Source organism: Sycon ciliatum, chromosome 2 (assembly GCF_964019385.1).
Source record: "Sycon ciliatum chromosome 2, ocSycCili1.1, whole genome shotgun sequence".
In the NCBI taxonomy this organism is placed as follows: domain Eukaryota; kingdom Metazoa; phylum Porifera; class Calcarea; order Leucosolenida; family Sycettidae; genus Sycon; species Sycon ciliatum.
In genome coordinates this window covers 33,174,231-33,186,755 of record NC_088644.1, presented here as the reverse complement: position 1 = coordinate 33,186,755, position 12,525 = coordinate 33,174,231, and the positions used below count along the sequence as shown (strand labels likewise).

General features: G+C 48.7%; 1 non-coding gene across 1 annotated transcript; it reads left to right on the top strand.

Moving 5' to 3' along the window:
* The first annotated feature begins 10,093 nt into the window (after positions 1-10,093).
* LOC135811086 (U6 spliceosomal RNA) lies at positions 10,094-10,199 on the top strand. The gene has a single exon (XR_010552554.1). It is a non-coding gene; the product is annotated as a U6 spliceosomal RNA (small nuclear RNA).
* The last annotated feature ends 2,326 nt before the right edge of the window (positions 10,200-12,525 follow it).

The window sequence follows — 12,525 nt, the reverse complement described above, 5'->3', positions numbered from 1 at the left end:
CAATAGCTACCATGGTTTTGAACTTGAATATTTTCCAGAAGGCTCACTGGCGCAGATGCCCAGCAGGCGTGACGATTCTGCCTGGTAAATCTGACATCACGAGGTCCAAGGTGTTGCGACCACGAGTTGGCTCATGGACGAGCTGCTCAAAACCATACATGTGGCACATCATCATCATCATCATTATCATCATCATCATCACAAGCCCATAGCCCTAAGGCCGTCGGGGCGTCACAGAGCAAGCATGAACAAGCGAGCGCGTGCAGCAGCTAGCAAGGACTACAGTCTACACGTCAGGTGCAGTCCATGAAATAATATGATTAACATCCTACTCCCCATGCTAGAGTATAGAGTAGACACACACGTGTGCAGGACGCGACACACCAAAAGACACGAGAGTGAGTTTGGAAGACTGGGAATGTCGGGCAGAGTAGCTGGCCTCAATTGAGTGCGCGGTAACGAATCGTGTGGTCGGTCTTCCGAGGGCAGGAGCTATATATGACCAAGTGGGTCGGCCTGCGCTGAGCAGAAGCGGTTTGTGACCCATGCGAGTTGGTGGGTCGGCCTGCGTTGAGCAGGAGCGGTTTATGACCCATGCGAGTTTAATAGTAGTGCGCGACAGGCCAGTTGCGGAGGAGTGCCCATGCCGACATTCCCATTAGGGCCAGAGGAGATAGCGGGTGATAACAGCCAATATAGATGGTAAGTATGTATTGCACAAGAGCGTTGTTCTAGAGGCATAAAGTCAGACTGATATTGGGGATTAGGATCGACAGAGAACGCTATCTGCATCCTAAGTGAATGTCTTTGCACTTACTCAGTGATCGGCTGGACCATGGTGTCAGGCCGCTCCGCAGCTGTAGGAGGAATGGTCCTGAAAGCATCCATCTTGTTCCGGGACAGGGCATCAGCGATGGTATTGGAAATTCTTGGCAGGTGCGATGCTCGGATCAGGAAATTGTGCTTCACACAGATTGAGTACAGGGTGCGGATGAGTGCCATGACTGCAGGAGACCGGCTCGTGCCCGTCTTCAGGCACTCCACGACAGCTTGGTTGTCGCACTGAAACTCCACGCGCAGCCACTCGATCCCTCATGTGGCGCAGGCCACGTCAATGGCGAAGAGCTCCTTGTAGGTAATGCTTAGTTCCAGTTGCTGCGGGGACCAGTCACCTCTGAACCAGTGACCATTGAAGAAGGCTCCAAATCCAATGGTGCCACTTGCGTCGGTTTGCGACTGGAGGTCAGCGCTGGGCATCCACTTCTCTAGCAGGAAAAATGACTTTCCGTTCCATGTTGACAGTCTGGTGCCACAAGCTCAGGTTGCCCTTGGCTGACAGATGCAGCATTCGGTGAGATGACATCTCAGATGTGGCCTTGTCGAGGTCATACAGGGGGCGGAAGAATGTACGGGGGAGGGGGCCCAGGAGTGAGACGGGTTCGCGTTTGAGAACGCAACCAGATATAGCAGCAGAATGGCCTATCGTGAAACCGTCACACAACCCATGCAACACAAAGTGAGAGAAGGAGTGATCAGAATGACGGTTAAGGAGCCCGGCTAATCGGCTAACATTGATGGGGTATCCACAGAATGTTTACGGAGCAGACGCTGAGGTGGCGGACTGTCCCCTGCCACATTTGACTTCTGGGTGCTTCCCGCGGCATTGAAGGCACACGTGGGCACGATAGCAGAATGAGTTGTTGCACTGGTCCCTGTTGAAGTTGCGGCAGATAAGCTTCCCAAGATGGGTTGGCGCGCTGGACTGCGGCGGACCTCCACTCCCAGCGCCGTCGGATGGAGGCCCTGGTCTAAAGGGACATCGGGCCTGGGCCACTGGGTGCACCAGAGAACAGCGCGAACATGGCGGGCGACCACGGCTGGTGAATGACGACTGCCACAAATTAGAGTCGATGATAGCCCAGTCGTACGACAGTGGTTGGGAGGCTATGGCGTGCCGGAAACGCCTGTCAGAACTTAGCCATACGTCCACATGATACGAGTTATTTGCATCCAGAATAGTGGCCTGATACGCCAGCAAATCATTTGCCCTATCTGGAGCCGCCGCCACAATTACTCTCGTGTAGACAGTAAACGCCTCGAGCCATGACGCTACATCGTGGACATGGCGGCGCTGGGCCTGAGTTGGCTTCTGTACAAGTTGGACAGAGCGGTTAGCCCCCACAGCTAGCTGGACCACATCGGGCTCCACACCCAGCTCGTCCGGGAGGAGGTCGTCGAAATCAATAAACTCGCCGCGTTCAATTCGCCCGCGGAGTTTATCAGGTAGTACAGAGAGCGACGGACGAGCAGCCGGCGGATGGCCCACTGCATGAACGGAGCTGGAGTTGACAGGCGGCACGACGGCTGCAGCAGATTCCAACTGCTCTACTCGCTCCATCAGGGGCTGGAGGACCTGGCCGACGACCTGAGAAACAGCCGAAGCAAGTACATCACGGGCCACACTCAAAGGCGGCGGCAGAAGAAACTGACGGCGCAACGTCGGAGACAACAGAGGCCGCGGAGGAAGATAATGGAGTCCCGGTTGGTTGACGACGAACAGGAGTTGGCCTGGTTGGTTGGTTTTTTTATTTTATTTCACTTCGCACATTCAAACGGGATGACGACCCAATAAAATGACGGCGAAGGCTTAGCCTAGAAGTGGCTATGGAAGAACATAGTAAAAGCTATGGAAGCACATAGTAAGAGAATAGGATACTAATAACTGCGAGTAAACGGCCTCGCACGCGCATTACTGCCTGCAGCCGAAGTTTGAGTTGCCGCCCCGGGATCAGGGGCCTGGCACATTCAAGGCGGCGGCAGAAGAAACTGACGGCGCAACGTCGGAGACAACAGAATCCGAGTGGGGAGGTATTGGAGTTCTGGGCGGTTGAAGACGAACAGGATTTCGCCGCACACGCACATTACGTCCTGTATCCGAAGGTTGAGCTGCCACTCTGGCCGGTGGCGTCTTTTGTCTGGTCGAGAAACGAGCCATCGTGAGAATGTAATACTCAAATAATCTCTGGCCGCTGAAGACACGTAGTGTGACGGGACTGAGCTGAGAGAGAACAAGGAAAGCGAACACTAAAGACGGCAGCCAATCGGTAGAACTAGGACTAACACTCTGAAGCGGGACGGGGGCAAACTCAAATCAAAAATCAGAATTTTTGAGTTCAGAATTTGAAAGCTGACTGCACTCTGCAGGCAAAGAAACTGGAAAGACAGCAAGCTCTGTTGTGCGCACAGGAAATCTGCGCATGCGCAGAGCGTGGGCATGTAGTCTATGATACACAGCAGTATGTAGAGAGAGCAAGATTGTGCACACACGTAATCCACTAAGGAGGGTTATGCAACACGGCAACAGCGAAGCAATGGTACGTGACTGTTAACAACGGTTAACTCCTACTTGTACGTTAACCGAACATTCAAGCCATAACATTCTGGGCCTGCCTAGGCCACGACCTCATGCCATGTGGCACATGTCCTCTGCATATTCGCCTGCACGTGTCGTTCGACTGCTGTGGAGCCAGTCTTGGCTGTGCCATGGCCTCGCGTACAGGGGCCTTGGCCAGAAATAATAATTCTCACACGGTGACTTCATGTGCACCATCTAATGACATGGCGTCCTTTCATGCGGTTTACCGCACGGATTTATGAAGTCAGACATATTCCGATTTATTTGCATCAATCGCACAAAATTAGGTACATTTCTCTTGTAAACCCTGTCAGTTTGAGAATTTAGACAAACACCGAACAAATTTTAGCCGCGACGAGGATCGGGAGGAATCCATCATTATTATTTACATAGCTACTACCATCACGTCGACCGAGTGAAGATCGAAATGATAATGGAGTGGAGAGAAGAAGACCTGAACTAGAGTGCTTGAGAGACTATGTAGTGTCACATGAGAATTGCTTCGTTAGGAAGGCTCTACTTTTGAATGGAGAAGCCCAACGTCGCTGATTTGCATCGCCGTTTTCAAGCGCTGATCTGCAGTCGGAATGTTTTTGTAAATTATTCGTAGTTGTGGACGTGGATGGATTCAGCGCTCTGTTCTCTCAGCAAACCTACTCAGTCCAACACGAAGGACTTCCATGAGCGAAACAACGTGCTCCTCGAGCAAGTGCAGCTCGGGGTAATATGGCCAATGCCACGGGAGACCACCTCGTGCCTGCATAAGGCCAAGAATTGATGGCAAGACATCTTTGATGAGCGCCTTCGACTTCAAGGACGCAATATATCTCCTCAGCAGTAACTGCAGCGCTCTTGCTGAAAATATCACTGCAAGCATGCACTAGGCATGATTTAGTGAAGAGCTACTTGTACTAGCGATTGGAGATTTGGTGTTGGCTTTCAGGGCTGGGCATATCTGCTCCATCATGGTAACTGGTGCGTTTGTCAAGGCAGTGCAGTTTCTGCTGCTGTTTCACAAGCCATATGCGCATATGCGCAGTGAGTAGGAATTTGTTGTATGATAGCTGAGGATCACCAGCCTTCATGGACAAACCTATATTGGGACTGGTTGCTGAACAGTGCACACCTAAATCTCTCAGCAAGCTCTCTTGCTCAGCTGGTGACGAACACTATATACCCGCTGCTTTGGGCTTGCAGCCCCGTCTCCCGACTGTAGACCGATCGAAAGGCTGTCACGGTCCTGTGACCATCGGCGTACAGTTGACGCTGATGGGGCATCGGATAAAGTGCTGGCGTCAGTAATTGTCTGGTATACCTGGAATCTACATCTACAGCTGGTTTCGACTTCCAGCCATCCTTCGTTAGTTATGCTTGTGACTATCATGCCAGCAAGTCGATCAGCAGCATCACCTCGCATCTTTGATGGTGAGGCCTGCAAAACGTCACCGACCAGTGACGATGCTCAAAAGGGCACCCAACCAGAGCTGGCGCAGTGTATGGTGCAGTCTTTCATGAATCCATGAACTATGCTGTTTGGCTGCTGTAGCTCTGACGCTTGCGTGTGTGCCTTACATTAAGGGCAGCGGGCCGTCTGCTCTAGCCATTTGCCAATGCATGCACGGCTGAACGTCTACCAGCAAGCTGCAAACACTTCCCTCCCTACCACACTGTGACATAGTGGACATTGTGCGTGTGTTGTTGCATTCCTATCTGAACTGAACTGTTCTGGATGCAGAGATTTACCCACTAAGCCCTAGAGAAATATGAATAAATACTATACTACTACTATTACTAAACTTGGTATGCGGGTGTGACGCGCTGCTGCTCATCAGATTCGGTCCATGCGACGCTCGTGTTTTTAGTTTTGTTATTTTGTCTGCCTTTTTTGAATTCGTAAACCGAACAGACTAAACTATCCAGTGATCAGGTACTGGTGTGGTGGGGCGAGGTTTTGTTGGTGATGCTGCTGTCAGTGGTGGCGGCGTGCATGTGCTCGTGCTTGCGGGCGATGGCCCGCGTTTTCTCCCATGCCGCAAGTTTGCCGGTCTTGCGTTTGTGTTCTGCATTTGGACTTCCTGCCAGGCTTGGGCTTGCATTTCAAACAGTTTGTCCCACTGTGTGGCTCCCAGTTTTTGAGCGGTGTACATCCACCTCTAGAGCTCCAGAGAATGTTGGGCCCCTGGCAGTAACAGTGCATTCCATGGCCAATTTTCAAGTGTGGCAAAAATGTTCAGGGTGTATTTGGTTTCATCCACATTGAGATGAAACACTGCCAAAATGGATTCAGTATGATCTGCCACACGATACTTCGTCTGTCCACTCCTTGACGCGAATTTCTCCCCTCCAATACGACAACACGACGACAGGAAGCTAACATGAGCCTCCATTTCTGAACAAAATTACGTCTCTAACATGGCCACGAAAAGCTACAGTTATGCACGTCAAGCTTAGGACTACACGAAATCGAAAGGCTAGGACATCGAGGTATACTAGAAAATTGTCTGCGAGGCGGAGAAAATTCGCTGACGAGGTTGGCGAGCCCTTGAAATCGAGCGACGATCCAAAAATAATTGCACCCACGTCGAGAAAGAAACCATGCGTAGCGCGTGGGTAACCCAAGAAGATCGCTCGAGCGGCGGCACAGTCGAAGGCAAGGCCAGTCCAAGCTCTAAACTCTATCGAATGACCTGGCAAACACCCGTGGTTTCGGTTGACCTTGCCCGTTTGAGATGGAAGTCGAGCGAAATTGCAAACATACGACTAGGCCAGATCGCGTAAAAAATGAAAAAGATTAAAATTTGGCCGCCATATTTAATGAACGCGCATCGCATGCATGGGACAGCCGTGCTCAGTTGTGACTAGGGTGAGGTCCTTAGCGTCCACAGTTAGGTGGGCAGCCACTCCTCCTGCCTCCGTGCCGACCGTGGTGTGGAGGCTGCAAGTGCGCACCGTTGCCGTAAGTGTGCACCGTTGCTGCAACTGCACGCTGCCGGGTGGAGCATTTCAAAGATGTAGCATAAATACCGAGGCGCGACCAAACTCTTTCTCTTCGCTTTGCATTTGAGTTAGTGGTGAGAGACAGAGTTTTTCTCTTCGCTTGTTGAGTATTCCGTCACGCTGCAGCAGCCTTTGCGAACTCTCCCGAGCGTGATTTGAAGATAGGTTTTGAAACGTGACGTGCTGCTGTTCCCTTCTGCTCCCGTTGGAGGGAAAGTATTTCTGAGGAGTTAATAACGACCAGGCAATGTCAGCAGGAATACAAGCAGTAGAAGTAATGGCAACGGAAGATCCGCGCACAGTGGAGGAGTCCTTCTTCGAGGAATATTTCACAAAGTTTAGCAAGAACTTTGTAGACGCGGATAAGTTGGCACGAGCGAAGTCTATATGCCACTTCGGCACAACTATTACTATCGCAACTACTGATGATGTGGAGGAAATGGAGGTTCCAGGCTACTGCATTTATGCTACAGAAAGAAGACGTGTCATCAAGGTGGAAACAGGAAGAGCTGGAACTACAAGCGTTCTGAAACTACGCAAGATTTATCCTGGTGTTGGAGAGAGGTACAGAAGGAAATTGTTGTATAAAGAACTGCGGATTACCCAGTATGTACAGAGATGCGAGGAAGAAATTCGACAGAACAAACTAGATCGGTTCATTGCAACCTGCAAGCCTTATTGGTATATGTTCAATAGCTACCATGGTTTTGAACTTGAATATTTTCCAGAAGGCTCACTAGCGCAGATGCCCAGCACTCTGCTGCATGATAATGAGCGACTCGGTTTACTGCGGGATGCTGCTCAAGGTCTTCAATTCCTCAACTCTCTGGGTATTATGCATTCTGACGTAAAGCCTTCAAACTTCTGCGTTAGCATGCGAGCCGACGGCACGAGGATCGCGAAGTTGATCGACCTAGGCTCTGCTAAATTTGCAGGCGAGTTCATCAATAGGTGCCATATGGATGATACGCCTGCATATAGACCGCCTGAACTCTTCCCACGCCTGGACCTAGCCCACACAGGACACGATTGGGTGATGGTAAATCCATCAGCAGACTCCTGGAGGTTTGGACTGTGCATTCTAGAAGTAATGACTCGGCGAAGCTTCCACTCATTATGGAGTGAAGCTGTACCGCGTGACGAATTGTACTTGAATTTCATATTGGTGAATGGCCTTATGAAGAGCCGTTCATATATTGAGCCTCTCAAATTCATAGGCTTGTCTACTTCTAGCCTGCCCCATTGTGCGAACAAGCTGATTTTTTATTTGATACGACACAAAGCAGCTGAACGTGTGAACATGGACCAAGTGGTCAATGAGATCAATGAACACCTTGGCTTTGCTCAAAATGTGATTGCAAGCTCCATCGCTGAACATTAAAGTGATTTTATGGTAGAATCATGTTCTCAAACTTTTCTCTTCATCGTGGTCTTTCTCTTTTCGTTGTAGTTTCCCACCCGCCCTCCCCTTTATTCTCCTTTCTGGATAGGTCCTGCAGGCTACGTTTTGTTCATTTATCTTATGGGGTTATTCTAACCGGTTTTTCCTCAGGGTTGTGCCTCCGCCGGGGTCCTGAGGTTTTTTCCGCCAGCTTCGGGCTGGTTAATTATCCGGCGGCCCCATTCACCACAGCGGTTCACTTTTTGCATCATGTTGGTCTGGTACATACGTGTACATGTATACATGTATATGTGTGAGGTGGCATGCCCTTCTTCTTGCTCATGTATACACAGCGCTAAGCTCTTCTTCCATCTTCCACCGTGAGTGAACAAAGACCACACTACTATTGTGATCTGTATCTTTCTGTGGTGTGTGGGTGTGTCTGCGGTGTACGCAGAGGCCAGCTAGCTGGCAAAAACATTGTGTGTTGTTGCTAATGCTGTCTAAGTCTCAGTGTGTGCCAGGATATGTGTAGCGAGAAATGTCGTGACACTTATCAGTTGAAAGTCGTCACTAAATTAGGAAACCAAAACAATCAATGTTTCAGCCAAAATGTTTAGGGAGTTTTTACATTCACAGTGACGATAAATCTTAACCGTCCACCTCTCCACGCTGCGCTCTTGGAAACACGCGAATGTGTGCAGAATTTTGCTCCAAGTCCAAAAACATCAAGTGTTTTAGCCACGTATTGGGCTGCACGGCGCAGCGGCGGGAGAAGCCCACCGCCGTGTAGCAGGACTTTTGCCAGCACCCTCGTGACGTTGCAGATATGTGGCTTGATGATTGTAGTTGACATTGATTTAGTGACTTTGGCAAGTTTGAGTCGTGTCAAGAAGTCAGGTAGGAGTCAGTACTAGGCAATAGTGGAACGTGAGTGGTAGTCTTTGCCGAGTTTTGAGGGTATCCTGGATTTGGTTTGCAGCGCTGTGGAAATGGCTTGCTGTGGAGGTCCCATACCAGCACTGGATGTTGTATCAAAGGTACGATCTCGTAGCATGCCCTAAACCTTCAAAAATTCAAAAATTGACTTCGGTCTGTGGGAGTCTGTGAGTGAACGCCCACTTGTGCTGTAGTGACAGATTCCAGGGCCACGTTGAGGGGCCCTATCCCACCACCCATGGCTGTTTCTGGACCTTTGTTTAGGTTTGGGTCCCGCGCACGGACAGAATGGGCAGGAAAATGTGAAGAAAACTTGTGAATGCATTTTGTTGGCTCCTGGGTGGCTCACACACAGTGGTAGGCCTCGACCAAATATGCTTGCGCATATTTCAGCATATTTTGTGAGACAGTTCATTATGGCATATTGAGCGACAAAGGGAATATTGGAATGAAGCCAGCATATAATTCAAATATTCTGAAGAAAATGAGGACAAAACATTCATATTATGAACAAAATGCGTTCAGAAATGCCTTTTATGGATGAATTTGGAATGGTTGAGGCGTTTGCTACATTTCCCCATGGATGAACACTATCGCTACTGTTGCTGGGGACACATTCCAGCCATACAATTCTGCATGTGGTTTGATTTGCACCATAAGCATGATAGCCGTGAAGCCATTGACTATTCCAAGGTTGTAATTTTACTGAAATCATCTACACTTCCTGCTTATGTTGAGCATATTTTGGAATATTTTGGCATATCTTTTAGCATATCTTGCTAAATCTTTGGCATATTATGGACGTTTTCCCTGATATGCGACGAGCATAATATGCTCTTTTTTTTAGCATATTTGGTCGAGGCCTACACCGTCGCACTATGCCGGAATTTTTTCCGGCCTCAAAAGCCTGTCAGTGAGGCGCAAGAACTTGTAAATCATGTCCAGAGGGCCAGCATAGTGGCAGGAGAGTGTGGTGAAAATTCACTCAAATCCATGGAGAGACACCAAAGTTACGGTCAATTGAATGCCATATGAAATTTTTGGGTAGGCTGCTACCAAGAATCGTGGATGCTGTCTACAAAATAATTATACACCATTCATGCCCTAAGTCAACAGCAACTTTTAAAACATTCTGACCTGTGATTGGTTTACACTAGCAGTTGCCATGACGACGCAGTAGGCGGGCACCACGCGAGACACCACAAGCCAAGGAAATCTTTCTTGTTTGCAGATCATGCATTCGCTAAATTCCTAGGTTATAATTATAGTGTCCATTCGTATTGTCCGTAACGCGTTTCCTGATCATACCCACTTGCAAAGGCGTAGGCAGTATATAAGCCACCCCCGATGATAATAATGTTGTATCACTTCGGTGTTACATATACTAAAATTGGAACGATACAGAGAAGATTAGCATGGCCCCTGCGCAAGGATGACACGCAAATTCGTGAAGCGTTCCATATTTTTTGGCAGTCCAGGCTACAGTGAAATGTTTGGCACCATGCGGGCGCCGGGCATGGTACTTGAAAGATGTTTTTTCTTCACTTTATCGGTTTTGTTCAAGTTTGATGAAACAATTTTGAGATTCGTATATCTGCGACAGTACAAGATGAGGAAGTGAATTTTGAGGTGCCTATGACATCAAGTATAGTAGGCCTACAAAGTGGGGAGGCGTAAAACCAGCAAACGGATTTTTTTAATGAGAAACTGAGAAAAGGGTCTATGAATCATTCTGCAAATGTACACCAAATGTTATCAACTATCGACGGCCATCCACCCTAGACAACCGTGCATCCCCTACTGGTGCAGCACGGCTTGCACCGGATAGGCGAACTCGGCAAGCGCAAGCTACTAGTAGTGTTTGCCTGGAGGTGCCTTCACAGGAAAGCTAGTGCCACGTTGTCTGTACTGTTCGTCAGATCTGCTGGCAGGAGAACCCGTCATCAGAGGTCCAGTGGTCTGCTCAGTCAGCCATCCTCCACTCGCTCTGGCGCTTCTCGGCCGTCCGTCGCAGGATCTGCACACTGGAACCTGCTGCCGGATGACGTTCGGACCATAGCAAGACAGGAAAGGTTTAGCATAAGTAGCCTACCATATTTTTGCTCAGACTAGTCCTCCCTCTAGCTCTTCTCGACCACCCTGTCACCCCTGATACCCGCTTGACTCCTGTGTCAGATTCTTCTTCTTTCGTAATTTTCTAATTCCTGTCCTCTCTTTTCTAAATGCGTCTTATCCATTCGCCTTTATATCATTGGGCCTAGTTACCGTTTATTGTGCGAATTAAAATAAACCAACCAACCAACCAAGGCAACTGCTCAGCGCAAGCCCGTAGCAAACACCCAGGGATGACATCACTGCATATGGCTTTGCAGGCATTTATCCGTGCTAGGAGCCTCCAAGGAACTTGACGTCATCTGAGGTGGTTGACTGCAAGGTCAGCATAGAGTCTTGCGGCTGTGCACCAACACGAATGTGAAGCTGTGCTAGACGGGTCACGTACAATGCTGTGGTAGGCGTTGGAGACTTCTGTGATGTCGCACGTAACGTCGGCTATTGCCAATCAACAAAGCTCGGTTGGACTTCAGTTCAGCGGTGGTACACACACGTCAAGTACACACGGATAACGTGCGACTTAACCTCCCTAGTGGTCCTTAGCCTTGACTGTAGGGAGCCATAGGGCCGGCAAGAAACACATCACGCTAGCTGTCTTTGAAGGTACGGCTCGGGACAAGTAGAAAAGAAAATCCTGTCAGCTTTTCCATTCTTTTGGTTGGTATAGTCAAGTATCTAATTCTTACTGGTCTCGTCAACGTCCAGAGCAATTAGCTGTTGCGCTGATTCGAATTGTACTTCAACTGCTTTGTCAAGACTTAGTACCATTCGAGAAAACCATGTCATGACCTGGTGTAGCTGAATTAAGCTCGGCAAAGCCACGCAAAGATGTAGCATAAATACCCAGGGGCGACAAAACTCTTTCACTTCGCTTTGCATTTGAGTTAGTGGTGAGAGAGAGAGAGTTTTTCTCTTGGCTTGTTCAGTATTCCATCACGCTGCAGCAGCTGGCAACGGAAGATCCGCGCAGTGGAGAAGTCCTTCTTCGAGGAATATTTCACAAAGTGGAGCAAGAACTTTGTAGACGCGGATAAGTTGGCACGAGCGAAGTCTATATGCCACTTCGGCACAACTATTACTATCGCAACTACTGATGATGTGGAGGAAATGGAGGTTCCAGGCTACTGCATTTATGCTACAGAAAGAAGACGTGTCATCAAAGTGGAAACCGGAAGAGCTTGAACTACAAGCGTGCTGAAACTACGCAAGATGTATCCTGGTATTGAAGAGAGGTACAAAAGGAAGTTCTTGCATAAAGAACTGTTAATAACCCAGTATGTACAGAGATGCGAGGAAGAAATTCGACAGAACAAACGAGATCGGTTCATTGCAACCTGCAAGCATTATTAGTACATGTTCAATAGCTAACATGGTTTTGAACTTGAATATTTTCCAGAAGGCTCACTGGCGCAGATGCCCAGCAGGCGTGACGATTCTGCCTGGTAAATCTGACATCACGAGGTCCAAGGTGTTGCGACGACGAGTTAGCTCATGGACGAGCTGGTCAAACCCATACATGTGGCACATCATCATCATCATCATCATGTGGCCAAGCCGCTTTTACGGGCAACAATATTATGAATATGAAACGCAAGGTATTGTAAGAGCAATTTTCTGAAAATAATGTTAAAACACGAAATAATTTATAGAAATGCATTATCACACCGTAGCCACTTTTATG